The sequence below is a fragment of the Armigeres subalbatus genome, chromosome 1 (assembly GCF_024139115.2).
Source record: "Armigeres subalbatus isolate Guangzhou_Male chromosome 1, GZ_Asu_2, whole genome shotgun sequence".
In the NCBI taxonomy this organism is placed as follows: domain Eukaryota; kingdom Metazoa; phylum Arthropoda; class Insecta; order Diptera; family Culicidae; genus Armigeres; species Armigeres subalbatus.
In genome coordinates this window covers 198,037,935-198,050,911 of record NC_085139.1, presented here as the reverse complement: position 1 = coordinate 198,050,911, position 12,977 = coordinate 198,037,935, and the positions used below count along the sequence as shown (strand labels likewise).

At 46.6% G+C, this 12,977-nt stretch overlaps 1 long non-coding RNA gene across 1 annotated transcript; it reads left to right on the top strand.

The window, feature by feature from the left end:
• The first annotated feature begins 10,870 nt into the window (after positions 1-10,870).
• Positions 10,871-11,773, top strand: LOC134209655 (uncharacterized). Its single transcript, XR_009978768.1, has 2 exons — positions 10,871-11,563; positions 11,619-11,773. It is a non-coding gene; the product is annotated as an uncharacterized LOC134209655 (long non-coding RNA).
• The last annotated feature ends 1,204 nt before the right edge of the window (positions 11,774-12,977 follow it).

The following is a 12,977-nucleotide window of genomic DNA, read 5'->3' as shown; positions in this document are numbered from 1 at the left end:
TTGGGCAAATCAAGCATCCGAAAGATATTCAATTTGCAAAAAGAGAGCTAACCGCGGTGGAGGTTGGTACTCGGATTCTGATGGCTTTCCGCAAACGTGACCTTTAAGTGGTCTTGTTGTGTAGGGGTTATCACGCCTATCTAGAGAGTAGGAGGTTGAGGGTTCGAGTCCCTCCAAGACACGTGGATTCTTTTTTCGCAAATTTCATATCAATTTGTCCATTTCGAAACATATGCTGTGCATATGCACAGCCAAGATATTTAACAAAAAAAAAAAAAAAATTCGGTGAATTAACGTACCTGCAGCTGATTGGTAAAGGCGAAACCCCACTCCCAAAGAACCCGTTTATTATTTCAAAGTCCGTAGAGGCATGTGCTGGACCGATCGAGAACGCGAAAACTGAGGCGCAAGGAACCAAATACTCCCTGAGTGTCCGTGACCCGGCCCAAGTACAAAAGTTACTTAAACTGACAAAGCTCATCGACGGAACCGAGGTAGAAGTGGTATCGCATCCAAACTTGAACGTTAGCCGTTGTGTCATCTCGTGCTTCGAATTGATCGATATGGAGGAAAAGGACATCCTGGTGGAGCTGGTAAATGACAAAGTTGTCCGTGTTCAGCGGATCACCAAAAACCAGAACGGCCAGAAAGTTAATACTCCCGCCCTTATACTTACCTACTTACCTTTCTACGTGTTGCCACCCGTCCGTACTTTCCAAACCCGATGCTCTGCTAACGATGTTTCAGCTACGGTCATACTCGCCTACGATGCCCCTACGAACGACGCTGCTTCAACTGCTCCGACGAGTATCACGGAGAAGAATGTAACAAGGCACCATCTTGCCTGAGTTGCAAAGGTGAACACCGAACAACCAACCGCCAATGTCCCGTGTATAAAAAAGAAATCGAGGTGGTAAAAATCAAAGTGCGAGACAACATCACTTTTCCGGAAGCCCGAAAGCGCGTCAACCAGCAAGCTAGTGAAAGCTACGCACAGGCAGCAGCACAATAGAACACTATCGAACAAAAGCTGAAGGAGCTAGAAACCGGCATGATAAAAAAGGACAAGGAGATCGCCAGACTGCTGGAAGAAAGCAAGCGGAAGGATGAAAAGATCGTCCAAATGACGGCATTCATCAAACAAACGAAGCATCAAGCCAGTCAAGCCAAACAGAGCCACACTAGCGAAACAACCGTCAGCCAGGAAAAATCACGTGACCAGCAACGACCAGTCCCCATGACAACAGGCCCTTTCACCCGATCGAGAAACAATTCTCCAGCCGCTCAAGAATCCAAGCGCGGGCGTTCTGTGAAGTATAATTACAACAAACCGGTCATTTCCCCAGACCTGAGTCCGCCGCCGAAAAGACCACCATCACTCACAACCCCACGGAAATGGATTTCTCCAGTGAGGAGTCGGAGATACCGGAGATCTGTCCTAGCCAAGGTATTCGATAGCTCCACTCCCCAACATCGCATGAACTCCAATGATGACCAAGGCACGAACACGGACAACGAGACTAATCGGTTCGGAAGTAGGGAAAGTGTAGTACCTTTTCCGACGCAAGTACGGCAGGCTGAAGGAGTCATCCGGGACGTCTTACCCCAACCCGTTGATAGCGAATTCACCTCCGTAGCCGATGGACACACTGATTACACCACGATACCGGAAACTTGGGATAGACGGCAGGGAGAAGGGGTAGCCCTTCTTTGCCCTGGCCGCCGCCCTACACTAACGACCATAGCGAGTACAAGAACTGAAACCACAAGCATCACGACATCGACATTCCGGGATACCGGCAGTTGTCGGTATTGGTAGAACTAGTGTAATGGTTTCGACAGCTGCTGGCACTGTGGGGCAAATCGTCCCACAGGCAAGTTCCAGCATCGCTCAGGTTTCTGCCGAGGTTATCGCACCATCCTTTTCTCCCACAGTCAACCCGCCGACAAAAAGAACATCCACGTCGTCGTCCGTCACTTGTTCCGTCACAGACAGCCGCTCTGGGGGCGTTTTCGCCCTACAGTGGAACCTGCGTGGCCTCAGGGCCAACATCAGTGAATTGAAGCTCCTCATCGCCGATCTCGAGCCATGCGTCGTGGCACTGCAGGAGACGAAAGTTAACCAAACGGTCGTCCCACCAGATTTCGTCGGCAGGCACTACACGTTGCTTCTGGAATGGAACAGTGTACATTACTGGCAACACGGGGTTGGCCTTGCCATCCGAGAAGGCATACCGTTCGAGCGTGTGCAGATCGACATCACCCTGCACCTCATCGCTGCACGCATCCACGCGCCGATCCAAGTAACGGTAGTGTCTGTCTACATCCCGCCGAATTCTACGCATATTCAGGCCGCATTGGGTCAGTTATTTGAACAGCTGGAAGGTCCAGTGCTGTTTCTGGGAGACTTCAACGCGCACCATCTCGCGTGGGGGTCTCACCAATCGAACGCGCTCGGCCGATTTATCGCCGAAAACACATTGACGCACAACCTAGTCATATTAAATGACGGTTCACACACCCGCATCGACCCGGCCACCGGGAATACCTCGGCTATCGATGTGACCATCTGCTCAGAGAATCTGGCCCACAGGTTCATTTGGCGAACTATGTCGGACACGCGCAACAGCGATCACTTCCCGATCACGGTGTCCATTCCCGGGTGGTCGAATCAACGAACGATACGACGCAAATGGCTCTACGATCACGCGGATTGGTCGCTATACGAGCGACTTACGGCAGAAGCCATCCGATCAGATGCCGAATGGGATATTCAGAGCTTCACAGAGAGTATTATAGCGGCAGCGACGAAGGCTATTCCACGTACCAGCGGGCGGATTGGACCGAAAGTGGTACCGTGGTGGTGCCCTGAAGCAAAAGCGGCGATCCGACAGCGGCGAAAGTGCCTTGATCTCTCCGACGCCCACAGCAAGCCGAACCAACCCGATGCGTTAGCGAAATTCCAGGAGGCACGAGCAGCGGCACGAAAAGCGATTAGTAAGGCGATGGTGCAGTCGTGGGAAAATTTTGTGGCGAAAATATCACCAAGCAGCACGGCAACCGAACTATGGCGGGCGGTGAATACCCTGCATGGCAACCGACAACAGCGTCCGGTAGTGCTCAAGCAAGCGGACGGGTTTACGGACGACCCCGAAGAAGTGGCAGAAGAACTGGCAAAAGTCTATTGCGAAAGATCGGCGACTTCCAGCTACCCTCCATCGTTCCAGATGGCGAAAGCAGCAGCTGAACTAAGGTCCATAGACGTTTCGCACAACAACGATGATGTATATAACATAGATATCACCCTGAGCGAACTTCTGTGGGCCCTCGACAAAGGGCGAGGTACCTCAACAGGCCCAGATTCGATTGGGTACCCTCTGCTGCAACGACTTCCTATTTCCGTGAAAACGACACTCCTCGATCTGCTGAATGACATCTGGCGCAGTGGCGAGTTTCCCGCCAGCTGGCGGAATGCCATCGTCGTTCCCATCCGGAAGCCGAACTGCCACGATACCGGTCCGAATGCTTTTCGGCCTATCTCGCTCACCAGCTGCATGGCGAAACTTCTTGAGCGAATCATTAACCGGCGACTGATCACCGAACTCGAGTCGAGTGGACGACTCGACAAGCGCCAGCACGCTTTCCGGGCAGGACGCGGCACCGACACATATTTCCTACCACCGACGAGCACTGTCTGATAGCCTCCCTGGACCTATCTAAGGCCTACGACACCACCTGGCGACACGGCATCCTGCGAACCTTAAAGTCTTGGCGGATACGTGGTCGGATGCTTAACCTACTACAGAGCTTCCTCTCGGAGCGCACCTTCCAGGTGTCTATAGGAGGACACATGTCCGGAGAATATCCGCTGGAGAACGGAGTACCACAGGGTTCCGTTCTTTCCGTGACACTATTCCTCGTTGCGATGCAGCCTATTTTTCGAGTTCTTCCGGTAGGCGTTGAAATCCTTGTGTACGCAGACGACATCCTCCTCGTGGTACGAGGGCCAAAAGGACAAGGCTTATACCGAAAACTGCAAACTGCGGTTAAAGCTGTGGATAAGTGGGCGAAGAGCGTTGGTTTCTCCATATCGGCGACGAAATCGCAGACGTTTTACTGTAGCCCCAACGCGCGTCGAGAGCCAGAGAAGCAGATCACCATTGATCGAACTGCCATTCCGAAAACCAACCGTCTGCGAATCCTGGGCGTCACCCTTGACCGAACATAACCTTCAAGCCGCACTGTACAGCGGTGAAGAAAGCATGCGACTCCCGGTTACGGATTCTCCAGATGATCGGAACAAAACTGCCGCGCGGCAATCGTTCAAAATTACTGCAGGTCGGCTCGGCGCTAGTCACTTCGAAGCTGACGTACGGAGTGGGACTAGTGAGCCGAGGAGGGCCAGACACACTGGTGACACTCGCTCCTGTATACAATAAAATGGTTCGTTACGCTTCCGGAGCGTTCGTGACCAGCCCGATCATCTCGGTCATGGTCGAAGCTGGAACCCTTCCATTCGAACTACTGGCAGTTCAAATCATTGCTAGGATGGCCATCCGGATCTTATCTAAAAACAGCAACAACAGCACTCTACCGTTAATCCGACGAGCGTCGGACCGGGTACACGAACTTACGAGAACAGCGTTTCCCGCTATCGGCCAACTAGTGAGGCAGAGCGACCGTGTGTGGCACGCACGAAAACCGTCGATTGTGTGGGATGTGAAGAGAAGTGTGCGAGCTGGCGATCCGCCGGATAAAGTCCGACCAGTTGTTCAACAGCTGCTTTCGACCCGGTTCCATAGGTCGTCAGTAGTCTACACCGACGGCTCGAAATGTGAAGATACTGTTGGAGCCGCATTTTACTCGACCGGCCTCGCAGGAATATTCAGCCTTCCAGAGGCATGCAGCATTTTCTCTGCGGAGGCGTATGCCTTGAAGAAAGCGGTATCAATCCCCAACGTCGGTAGTGAGATCGTGGTTCTCACGGACTCGGCCAGTTGCCTGTTGGCACTAGAGTCCGGGAAATCAAAACACCCATGGATCCAGGAAGTCGAAGAGAAGGTCCGCAACAAACGTGTTCGATTCTGTTGGATCCCTGGACATGCCGGCGTGAAGACGCGTTAAGAGCTGTAAAGCAGGCAATTCGACTCCGATGGGATCACCAGTGGCACGAAACAAGGGACTCGAAACTGAGGGAAGTGAAGTACGACACAAAAAGATGGGTAGACCGAGGTAGTGTAGCTGACCAACGTGCGCTTACGCGACTTAGGATCGGCCACACTCGGCTTACCCACACATTTTTACTAAAAAAAGACCCGCCGCCCACTTGCGAATGCTGCGGTTCCGGAGTGAACGTACGACACATCATCCTGCATTGCCGGAAATACGAGCAAGAGCGACAAAGAAACAATATCAGCACTACCAGCCTGACCGATGCCCTGGGAAACGATGAAGAAAGTTCGGCGAAGCTGCTGGCATTCCTGCACCAAACTGGGCTGTTCAGGCAACGAAGACATCGACACTACACAAAGCCTTTCCCCAGTGCCGGCTGTTGTCGGTGTATCTGGAAAGAATCGTGTAGTAGTTTCGACAACGGCTGGCACTGTGGGGCACTGGCACCCCACAGGTCAGTACTTGAATTCTCCAACCGGAAGCAGATACTGTCTCGCTTAAAATTCCAGGTCATCACCAAACTTCAACCACCCTCCGACCGGAAAACGGACGTCCCACCGGAGAAATATCGCACAAAGCGCATCCCCAGTGCCGGCTGTTGTCGATATTGGTGTAACTTGCGTGATGGTTTCAACAGCAGCCGGTACTGTGGGGCAAAGAACCTCACAGCGAAGTTTGTCCTATTCCATGCCTATTCGGATACAACCGCGATGCACTATTTGAGAGAGAGAGAGAGAGAGAGAGAGAGAGAGAGAGAGAGAGAGAGAGAGAGAGAGAGAGAGAGAGAGAGAGAGAGAGAGAGAGAGAGAGAGAGAGAGAGAGAGAGAGAGAGAGAGAGAGAGAGAGAGAGAGAGAGAGAGAGAGAGAGAGAGAGAGAGAGAGAGAGAGAGAGAGAGAGAGAGAGAGAGAGAGAGAGAGAGAGAGAGAGAGAGAGAGAGAGAGAGAGAGAGAGAGAGAGAGAGAGAGAGAGAGAGAGAGAGAGAGAGAGAGAGAGAGAGAGAGAGAGAGAGAGAGAGAGAGAGAGAGAGAGAGAGAGAGAGAGAGAGAGAGAGAGAGAGAGAGAGAGAGAGAGAGAGAGAGAGAGAGAGAGAGAGAGAGAGAGAGAGAGAGAGAGAGAGAGAGAGAGAGAGAGAGAGAGAGAGAGAGAGAGAGAGAGAGAGAGAGAGAGAGAGAGAGAGAGAGAGATTGTATTTCTTATTTATCTTCTTTATTGTATTTTCTAAATTGTATTTCAAAACCCCACTGCCTGACTGCCCTAATAAACAAACAAACAAACCATATTACCCCTTTACAATAATTATTGGAAACTTTTTTTTCTATTACTTAACTTTTGAGTTTTGGAAGGAAATTTTCATACGTTTTCCAATTCTTTGAAATTCCCATTTCCACAAATCTTTTTCTACTAACTAAACAACAACATTTGTGTTGTCGTTTTTCATAGCAACGAGCTTTTTTGAATATAGTACACCCAACCAGCGGATGGCAGATTTTAATACAGTTCTGCATAAGAACCTTGCAGAAACTGTATAATAATTGGGCATATACAAAATCTGTATTATTTCAATACAATTATTGTATTGAAATAATACAGATTAGTATTATTTTAATACAATATTTGTATAAAAAGCTTACAGAATTGTATATGCCCAGATTTTATACAAAAATTGTCAGATTTGTTTTTTGGGTGTACCCATTTCGATTTTCCTTCCATTCTTTGATCTCTACCTATCTCGATGGTCCCGATTTGTGATGGCAGCGCACACATCACATCATCCGCGCTACCGAGAAAAATTATCTTAATCAATTAAAAATACGGCATTCCAGATTCATGTTGTATGTTTGTTGAGTATTTTCTTTCACGAAATACATTGCAATTGATTTTCGTTTGTGTTACTTTGTTCTGATTCAATATATCGATATCGAAAGCAAAAATATCGATATGACCGATATATTGAAAGCAAAATATCGATACAAAAATATCGGATATCGATATTCCGATATATCGGAAGTATCGGAACGTCCCTACTCTGGAGTCTTCACGATCTTGTTTGATAATTCTAAAATAAGGAATACCCAATGTAAGGTTTCGGATGAGTTTCCGTAATATTATTTTCAGCTAGGACGTAGCATTATCGTCCATACTGGATCAGAAAATCGCATAATGTGTCAACCTGTTCATGCCGGGAGCGGCAATGTTTCAACTTAACGGACATGTCCAGGAAGATCCTTACTAACTCTTCCAGGGCATAGAGTGGAGCACTTTGTGGGATGGAATCATTGCTTTCGGCCGGTGGAGATCGTCTATACGTATCATCAATACTCACCTGGGGAGCCGACGGAAACTGCGGTGGCGGAGGACGTCTTGACCACGAGTGATTATTCTGGGGCTGATGTTGATCGTAGTTCAGGGGAAGTGCAGGAAAATCACCTTGCTGTAACAATTGTCATTCCTCAGGAGCTTTTCTTACGGGGTGGTTTCGTGTTGAAGCATCCTTTCGAGTTTGCTTCTATTCTTCGCGCTTGGGACAAATCTTATCCGATGCTTTGTGTCCATTGCCGCTGTTGACACACTTGTACTCAGTAACATCATCGTAGGGGCATTCCGGAGTAATGTAAGGACCAGCGTAAACATTGCAGCGTGGGCAAAGGTTGCAACTACGGGTCCCATGGCCGAAGTTCAAGCACCGCATGCATTGCGTAATGTCACGATGCGATCCTCTGTAGGCTTCCCATGTTACGATCATGTCGATTAGCGATCGTACTGCCTTTAGTGCGTTCAGGGTGATGGAACCCCTTCGAACGTGGACCAAATAGAGACGGTCACGGTAGTCTCCTTCATTGTGCTTTCTTGAAATGGCGTGAATTGCCACCGGTTGAAGCTTGAGCGCTGAATCAGCTCCGATTTGATGTCATCTTTTTCCATAATCGGAAGGCCGCGGATAACGGCTTTGAAAGGTCTTTCATCGGAGTCGTCATGGGTGAAAAACTGCATTTTCTTCCACTTCAGATACAACTTGGTTGCATCTATTGCTGCCTTGGTGTGGACCAAAATTTTGATGCCAATTCTGATTAACTTGAACTGGGTATCAATGCCGGTTGCTTTCAGTTCCTGCTGCAGTCGGTCAACGGGAATGTTATTCACCACAATCGGTGGAATTATGCTGGGTTGATGGTTGCTTGAGGTGCCGACAACGATGTCATCCACTGGACCCTCGTTGCCAAATCCGCCCATGTCGCTGTGATTTTTAACAGTTAGCTGCCTCGGTAATGACACTATGGTTGTCTTGGAAGCTGCTTCGCTGCCTATTCGATGCATCTCGAATCTGGTTTTTCTATCACTTTTTATCCGCTTGCAGGCTGCTTTCCTTGGAGCCGTAGCTGGACCGGCGCCGTCACTTCCCCATACTGGATGAAACTAATTCGTACAGTCAAAACGATTTGGAAACACGTCTACCTGATAACCTCCACCGTTCTTTTTTGCAAATTGAATATCTTTCGGATGCTTGATTTGTCCAATCGTCACATGTGCTTTACTTACTGTTGTGTATCCACAGTCAAGCGAGCCCACCTTTTATATTATGTATTCGAACAACATTACACTATATGCCCCCAGCAACAAGATATTCAATTTGCAAAAAGAGCTAACCGCAGTAGAGTTGGTACTCGGAACCCGATTGCTTTTCCGCAAACGTGACATTTAAGTGGTCTTGTTGTGTAGGGGTTATCACGCCTATCTAGAGAGTAGGAGGTTGAGGGTTCGAGTCCCTCCAAGACACGTGGATTCTTTATCACAATACACGTGATATCACAAGACACGTGGATATCATATAAGAATGCAAGTCAATGTAGGGAAGGGGGAGGAAATGATGATGCAATCATTTGGCCACTACAAGCCGAATTACCTCTGCACTTGCCACCAGTTCATGCGAAATTTGTTGTAATTTTTTGGGTAGGTTCGAGGGGCGTTCGTCTTGGTTAACGAGCTGCCAATGGAAAAAGCACTGATGGATTTTTTTATTGGATGGTAGGAAACGATCTTTTTTAGTTCTTTTGCCAATTCGAGCAGTTACTGCTATAATAGTTAAGTTGAGAGTATAGCATAGAAATAGAAACGGTATGGAAGTTCAATTTCAGTTCTAGCGATTACTAAATATAGAGAAAGATACAAAGTAGAAGAGTGGAACAGATCTGGGATTGAACCCTCGACCTGTGTATGATGCAGAAGCAGTAGCCATATACCTACTGAAAGTTAATATTTAATTTAATCTAAGCTCAGGGTCAATCCGGGAGTTATTGAATAACGGAACGAACTTCCCACGTTTATGCACCGATCAAACACTAATTCAATTCAAAAGATGGTGGAATAGGGATAATATGGTCTAAGAAAATAATAAATAATAAATAGTGAAATGCAACTTTATTCTAATTTAAACAATTCTAGGAATGGGAATGGGGAGAAGATATAACACACCTTTTACTCGGGTAGCGGTCATCCACGGCGTATGTAGTGCAGTGAGCAGACTCCAGTTGCTGCAATTTCTGCTGGCATTCATCGGGGTATTGAAGCGGGGTGGGGAGAAGAAAACACGGTGACGTCCCTAAGCTCGTTAGCGGGGTGACAACTCATCGGATATTGAGCGTCCTGCAAGCGAGGGTAATCCCGCCGGACCTTACAGGGGCTCTCACCTCCAAGACGGCCGTTGTCACGCTCTCGCCACGTGTGATGCGACGATAATGACGGGAGTCGTCGATCACCAGCCTAGGACTCGCCACCACCCACAATACGGTCGAAGTTGACGTCGCTCGCTCGATGAACAGGCCCCTCGTCCCGACGTTCGGTGGATGAATGGTTTGGTCGCCGAGATGGTATGGCGTCTCTCTATTGCTTCGGTAAGCTTCACTCGCTGCGTTCACCACCTACGCTCCGGTCGATGTACGCCTACGTGGCACAGTTGGCAGGCACTCGGTTCACTGCAGATACCAGGATGGTAGAATCGCGCACGGAATCTTCTACACCTCAGCACTCCGACTGGCTTATCGCTACGGCAAGATGCTGATTTTCTGTCACTGCAAAGTGGTAATTAATTTACTTTTAAAAAACGCGAACTGTGGTTTGAAACTTTAGCTTTTCTGTTACCGAATAAGATCCTGAACCTCGTTTCAGGTGGTTTTTATATCCGCTGGACCGCAGTTTACAAAACCGCCATGGCATAATGCGTATTGTTACCGACATGGTAGCATGGTAGCGGGTTACGGTCGTTGTTACAAACGTTCGTTTGTTGTCAGCGGTTGCTTGGTGTCAGGGGGGTAAGGGATAATTCAAATTTAAATTTATAATAGGGTTGTAAAGGGCATCTGACACCGAAGGAAAGGAACTAGGATGGGATAACAAAACTTTGAAATATATAACATCACTATCTAAATCTATTTATTTAATTCTAGGACCATAAATTATATATATATATATTATTTTCTTATGTACATTTTTTTTTATTGTTGATCGATGCTACGATAGGATTGTAACTGAGAGGTTACAATTATCCCGGGGTACGAATAAAAAAAATTAGCAATAATTTTTTTTTTCTATTTTTAAATTTCTGCTATAGGATTTTATTTCTTTACTAAATTTTTTTTTACATATTTATTTTTTTTTTTCTTTTTTTTTTCTTTAGATTGTGTTGAACGATATATGGTGGAATAAGTTGTATTGGGCTGTGCAATATGTTACTTCCGTGTTCGTCAGATTAAATAGCTTTATGTCCTTCTCACGATTATAAAGATAAACCAGAATACTTCATGCTACGGTCATCATCCTGTGACCTATACATGTTATTTCAAAAACGACTCAAACAGAAAAGACGAAAACATTTATTATCTTAATCTCAACGATCTTTGGTTAAATTGAATAATTTTTCTAAGCTACACGTTGTTAATTTGTTCAACGCAAATCCTTTATAACCTTATTCACTATGCTAGGGCGCCCTATTTCTAAAGATGTTTCCTTGAACTCTTCGGCGATTCTCTTTCAAGAATGACCGGGTTCAATTTTCGAAACATTATCAATTCAATGTGTCCTCTCTCTAGCGTATTTATTTAAATAGCGTAGAAAGGACCCTTTGAAACGTACTTCTAGATGTATTTAATACTACTTTAATTTACCACTTGGGCAGTTGACCTATCCATTTCAGTCGCTGTACTGAATGTCGACTGTCGAAGTGCGAGAGATGTCATTACTGTTTACTCTTAGTGTGAGGACGACGCGCGCGGAATAAAGATCAACCTCTAAAATTACTGGAATTTCCGAGGTCAGGAATGACTCATTCCATCAAGGTCAAGGGCGACAAGCATTCATCTAACGAACTGTGGAAAACTCTAGCTAGTCAACCTAAGGGTTTGTTATGGATACTATTACTTTTTCTGTTGTTTTTTGTGTTTTCTCTTTTCAGGTTTGCTGTGCTTTATTCGGTTCATTCTGCTGAGAAGATGATACGACGGGTGTTGTTCATGCGAATATCGAGTTGTGGGGTGTTATTTTTACGAAGAACGATAATTGTGTACATACTGAAGAGAATAAAGTATCTCTGTGATAGTGATTTTGTTACTTCATGCGGGTTTTAATAATGCTGCTGGCCATATTCCGAGAGATTTTCCCGACAGATCTTCTAGATCGTATGAAGAAGTGCCTATTTTCTTCTTAACTTTGCAAGGAAGATACTGAGCTGCATATTTTGCATTGTAATGTTCGGCTGCATTAGACAGCTTCATATTCTTGCGATATACAAGTTGTCCCGGAGTGAATGATTTTGAGAATCGGTTGTGTCGTAAATTGTATTGGTTTTGGAATTCTCGTGAGCCTTTGCTAAGTTGCTTTGGACGATGTCGTAAATATGTTTGAACATTTGTTTTCGTTGCTCTTGATGTTCCACTTCGGATAATAATTTATCGTGTCGATGAAGCTGATGATCAGACCCTCTTTCGGACAGTTCTTGACCGTGTGTTATATAGTAAGGAGTAAATCCAGTGGATGAGTGAATGGTCGTGTTAAGTATCACTTCAATTTCAGGAATTTTTGAGTCCCATGACCGCTGATCATTCTTGGCATACGTACGTATAGCCGCGTTGATGGTGCGGTTAACACGCTCAACTGGATTTGCCTGTGAGTGGTACCGGGAGTTCAGCCAGTGTGCGATTCCGAAGTGATCCAGAAGATTTTGAATTCCTTCGAAGTAAAAGTGCTTCCGTTGTCGGATATTACAACTTCGGGAACGGAATTCCTATAAAACCACTGGTCTCTGAGAATCGCACACATGGCTGAGCTATCCAGTTTCCTCACAGGTTGGATTAAAACCCATTTGGAGAACAGGTCGGCTACAACCAGTATGTGTTGGTTACCTTTTCGACTGCGAGGAAGAGGTCCCACAAAATCTATAGAGATTATCTGCCAGGGTCGGGTGGCAACACGCATTTTCCCCATAGCCGGAGCAACCGGAACGTAAGGGGCTTCACCTCTTTACAGGTTTGACAAGCTTGAATATATTTCCTGATATCGGTTCCCATTTTTGGCCAATAGAACCGGGTACGTATACGGGCCAGTGTTTTATCGTACCCCAAATGGAAGCAATCGTCATGGTTCTTCTTCAAAATTCCCGGAATTTCTTCAGAACGGGGGACATGCTTCCATTCAAAGCGACTATCAAACGGTTCGTTTTTAGCCGTCACAAATTTATACAAACGACCATCGCTCAACTTAAAATCCACATAGTTATCAGGATTGTCCGACACCTTCTGTACGAGGGTAGAGTGCC